The 5257-nt window shown below is 36.2% G+C and overlaps 1 protein-coding gene across 5 annotated transcripts in view; it reads left to right on the forward strand.

The window, feature by feature from the left end:
- Positions 1–5257, forward strand: part of SLC25A51 (solute carrier family 25 member 51) — an 18260-nt gene that overhangs the window by 3871 nt on the left and 9132 nt on the right. For 2 of the 5 annotated variants that reach the window (XM_019649547.1, XM_019649548.1), the window contains one exon: positions 884–994. The exons of 2 other annotated variants lie outside the window; for them this stretch is intronic. The gene's annotated coding sequence lies outside the window, so the exon portion shown is untranslated. Of the gene's footprint in view, positions 1–883; positions 995–3457; positions 3481–5257 lie in introns of those variants that run through there. One more of the 5 variants, XM_019649550.1, reaches the window with a different exon arrangement.

A 5257-nucleotide genomic window follows, 5' to 3' on the forward strand; every position in this document is an offset into this window, starting at 1 on the left:
GCGACTGATCTGCCTCGCCCGGGAAGAGCACAATGATGGTGCCCTTGGGCCAGTGAAGCAACGTCCTCCACAACTAGACTGAAGAACAAAAACGACAGCAACTTGTCTGTTCCCATCCCCCAATTCCCCAGCGCTGTTCCCATCCCCCAATGCCCCAATAAAAATCTTTAAAAACAAACAAACAAACAAAAAAACTTAGCAGTGGATTTGGTGAAGTTGCCTTCCTGCTGCTGCTTTGTTTTCCCATTGATAGTCAGCTTAGGGGGTATTTGTTCTCTAATCTCAAACAACCATTTGAGACTACAGGACAGTGGCCAAATATCAGGCTTCATTCCCTGTAGGGTCTTTTTGAGAAAGATGCTCTTCTGAACATAAAGCTCTTCTGAACATGATATGACGCACAAAACCAAAACAGGCTTGGACCCTGGGAAAGGGAGCATATACAGTAATCCCAAGTCAAAGCCACTATGGCAAGAATCAGGAGATGGTGCAGATGGTGAGACATCTGTCACTTAGAGCAAAATTCTCCACAGAATATCTTTAAAAGTAGTAATAAAAGTTCTGTTGAAAGGAAAATGCATAGCCTTAAACACTCGAATTATGAAACAATGAATAAGGCATCTAACTCAAAAAACTAGAAAAATGAACCCAGGCAAAGCAGGAGAAAAGTGATAGTAAAGAGGAAAACAAATTTAAAAACTGAAAAATAGTAGAATTGGTAAATTCAAGAGCTGGTTCTTTGCCAGGATGGGAAGATATAAATTAGATAAACTGTCTACCCTACTCAAGAAAAAAGGGAATATAAGTGCACAAGATTAGAAATATATTTTTAAAACAGCAAGTGCTTTATAAGACTGTAAATAAACCAGAATTTTTTTTAAAGGAAACCCGGTTATCAAAATTGACTTCAGAAGAGAGAACCTAACAGACCATTAACAATGGAAGAAATTGAAAAAGTTGTCAAAAACACCAGGTCCAGATGGTGTTGTTGCAGGTGAATTTGTTTTGTTTTTATTTAAGTGTAGTTGGTATATAGCATTATATTAGTTTCAGGTGTACAGTATTCAACGTTTATGTACCTTACAATGTGATCACCTCCCTAAGTCTAGTAATCACCAGTCACCATGCAACTTTACCCCAATATTAAGGGAAAATGACAGATTGTTTTCACAAAGCCAATGGAACATTGACATCTGAACTTGACATGATAGTACTAAATTGAAAACTTTGTTATGAATAGCGATGTGAAATTTTAAAATAAAATATTAGCAGTGTTATTTAGCAATACATTAAAAGAATATTTCACCATGGCCAAGTAGGATTCATACCCATATAACAAGAGTAATTACCAAAAACATGCTAATGTATACACCAAATAAATACATCAGAAAAGAACAATAGTAATAGTTCATCATTGTTGAGCACCTGTTGTGTTCTAGACGTCTCTCCTGTTCGCTTTATATGTGTTAACTCACTTGAACCAGCCCACGAGGTAAGTAACATCCTGACTTTATAAACAAGGAAACTAAGCCATAGAGACATTGCGCAACTTGCTGAAGGTCACACATTAGATAACGTGGTGGAATCAGGATTTGAACCCAGGTAGTTAGCTGTCACTCTTAACTGTTAAACTAGCTCTGCCTCCAGCAGCCATGTGATCACCTCATTTGCTTCCTAAAAGCCTTTGACCAAAGTTCAAGATAGGTCCCTGATTTGGTGTTCATGGGAAGGGGTGGAAGTGGTTGAACTTTAGTAAAACAAGAATGTATATTCCCTATAATGTGTACAATAAGATACATCTTATAAAGAAGGCAAAATTATTCATGGTATTATATATAGTAGAAACTGAAGCAAGTCCACCAAAAAAACTGAGAAATGTTTGAAAACTCAGAGACCCTTATTATTAGTTGATCATTGGTATTAGAAAATGGAATCCCTTTTTAATGAGAAACATAATTTCCTAGTAATAGCAGTGGGCAAGGGCTTAAAGTATAATTGCAGATATACTAATTCTTAGAATGAATGCAGAATGAAGTCTTGGTGTTTTTAGTGTCATTTGTCAGATGAAATTATGTGATAGTATTAGGAAGATGTGCTTTACTTCATGCTTCTAGCACAATCCTAAAGGTGGGCAGGGATAGACAGTAAAAAGGGAACAAATTTTATATGGGCCAGTTGACCACTGAACATTTTTGTGTCATGATAACTTCCCTGTGTAAACTTGAAACTGTTAAGATTTGATTTTTGAACACTCAGATGACAAGAACTTCCTCTTTCTCAAACCAGAAGTCAGCGTCATGCTTAATGGTAATCCCTAGCAAACACACAAATGACAAGAAAAATATCAGGATTTTTACTGTTACCGTAATTTAATTTTGTTCAGGAAGTATTTGGCAACCCAGTAACGTAGAAGAAAGAAAGATACATATTATAAAGGAGAATGCAAAACTGTTTGGTAAGTTGGCTGGCTTAACCCTGACACACAAGAATTGGTAGCTTTTTCATATGCAGATAAAAAGGAGTTAGAAAATTAATTGGAAGGAAGCAGCCCATTCATAATAGTGACTGAAAGGTAAAATACCTAGATATAAGATATAGTCAACATCTATAGGGAAAAAATGTTAAATGTTGCTGAGGTTTGTAAAAAGATACAAGTAAATAGGAAGGCATCATGTAAAGTAAGGTTCAATTTTGAAAAAGTGACAGTTCTTTAAATTTATCTATAAAGTCACTTCTATAAAATACCAACAATGTTTTTGGAAGGAATATGACACAAATACACTAAAGTTTACCTGGAAAAGTATGAGAGCATGGAAAACTCGGTAATTCTGATAGCAAGAACAGAGGGAGAAGCCTGCTAGCTAATGAAAATTACTCTGATGTTACAGGTAAAACAGGTTGGTACTAGGGGAGAAATACAGGCTATTGGTGGAGCAGGATGGAGTGCAGAAATAAACGCAGGATGCCGATCGTTACTTAGGTTATGTTAACCAGTGATGAAAGTTCGTCAGTTTCGTAGTAGGCAGTCTTTTATCTTTGCTTCACTCCTCATACTGAAATTCCAGAGAGGTTACAAAATGGATAATAAATGAAAACATTGACGTTGTGGAAGTATGGGTTACTTGTTTATAATTTTAGAATAATGAATGTCGTCTAAGGAGAACACAAAACCTGGAAGCCAAGATCAATAGCTTTAAAATCCAAATTAAGAACTTCAGTATCACAAAATGATACAAAGTGGGGAAAGTAGTTGCCACAGTTTGATTACTGTAGGATTGATTTTCTTCATACACAAAGAAATTTTACAAATGAATCAGAAAAATGAAGTGTGTACAGAAAAATGGGTAACATGAAAATTTACAGTAAAAGAAATTCAAATGATCGATGGAAATGAAAAATGCTGGATTTTATTCAAAAATTTTAAATGACAAGAGTTTTTTCACCCATCAGATTGGCAGAAGTTACCTGATGCTGGAAATGGTAGGGAAACTGGTACTTACATACACTTAATAGAAATGTAAATAAATCAAGTTTTCTGGGGGCAATTTGGAGTAGCTATCAAATTAAAATGTATTTCTCTCGGGCTGGCCGAGTGGCGCATTGGTATAAGAGCTGGCTTGGGATGCCAGAAGGCCCCGGTTCGGATCCCACATATGAGGGCCAGTGACACTGCCCTCTACAGCTAAGATGCTGAACAACAGCTCAATCTGGAGCTGGGCTTCTGTGAGTCGCCGGAGTTGGCTGCAGCCCCTGCTGCAGTGGGTTGCCATGGGCTACTGTGTNCTGCACTCTTGAGTGAGCTCTTATCTAACTGAGCCACTCTGCTGGCCCTTAATGACTGGCTAATTTCTGTTAGCCACTGTTTTCTGTTTAATAACAGTCCCCATTATTACTAAGAGTCTTTACAAACTGGATGGAGTAACTAATTTGCAAAATTTTGGGAAGTAACACGAGTATACTAGGCCCAGTAAGAGTTTTAAAAATGAACATGCACAACATATTGTTCAAGTGCACAAATAGCTTGGTCTGAGTTATCAAGGAACATATATTGTTAAACGGCTTGTAGGTAGCAACTTTAGAATTTAAAATATATTATGTGTTCAGTAGGTATAAGTGAATTATTTTTATATTCATAAGTTGTGTAATCATATGTACTTTAATCTTAATGTTTTTGTTGATTATAACATTGTTTAGTTCTGAAACTGAAGAAAAAGCATAACATAGATATAACATTACATAGATGTATAAAAAATACAAAATTTTAAACTCATGTCTGTCAGCTGCAAGAGTAAGAAGTAAGGATGTAGAAGACTAAGTGATTATCAAACTATACTCGGGCACACTTCTCAAGCATCTATAGAACATTTTTTTAAACTCAAAATGCCACTGGGTTCTTTAATTGCTTAAGAGCAGAAAATATAATAGGCAGGTCTGTTTTAAACAAAAAGTTGTGCGTTTGTTTGTTTGTTTTTCAATTCTCTCAAGTCAGATATATGCACACCCACAAAAATGATGTGTGAAGGAAAGCTGTTATACACAAGTATCCTGAATTAAGGAAAACAGCTATTAAAACAGGAATTAACACAATAAAGTCAGCAGCAGGTTAACGGTTGTAAAACCTGAGTTTTCAAATGCTTCATGCCATATAAAGTACTTAAGTACTACTAGATATAAAGGAGGAAGTCGACAGCTTTTAGCAAAAAGACTTTTTTACAAAATCAGAACAGTGCAATCAGCAGACCAAGGAGGCTACAGCTAGGTTTCAGAGTTATGACTTCTCATATCTGTGCTAGAAAGTCCTATTTATCCAGAATGGACTAAAATTTCAGGACAAAACAGGGACGATTTTAACCTTTCTTACTTTATCCATTTTAAGTTCTCTCTTTCCCCTCACCCTGTTGTAATTCAGTGTGATCCAGCAGAAAGACAACTGCTTGTAGAATTGTCTATTTTATTTTTCTTTCTGTGATGAGACTGTAACGGAGCCTGGGTACTTTTTGCTTACCTGTATTTCCCTATGTATAAGGCGCACCATTTTTCAAAAAATTTGGGGTCTAAAAACTGGTTGCGCCTTACACAGTGGTTGTAGATTTTTATAATTTGCATTTCCCACTTTTTTCTCGCTTGTTTTTGCGCTCATACATCTACTGTATAAGATGCACCCAGTTTTTAGACCCCAAATTTTTTGAAAAAGGGTGTGTCTTATACATGGGGAAACACAGTATATGCATCCATGACCAGTGAACCACTGTTTGCA

This window comes from Hipposideros armiger, unplaced genomic scaffold (genome assembly GCF_001890085.2).
Source record: "Hipposideros armiger isolate ML-2016 unplaced genomic scaffold, ASM189008v1 scaffold_133, whole genome shotgun sequence".
Lineage (NCBI taxonomy): Eukaryota > Metazoa > Chordata > Mammalia > Chiroptera > Hipposideridae > Hipposideros > Hipposideros armiger.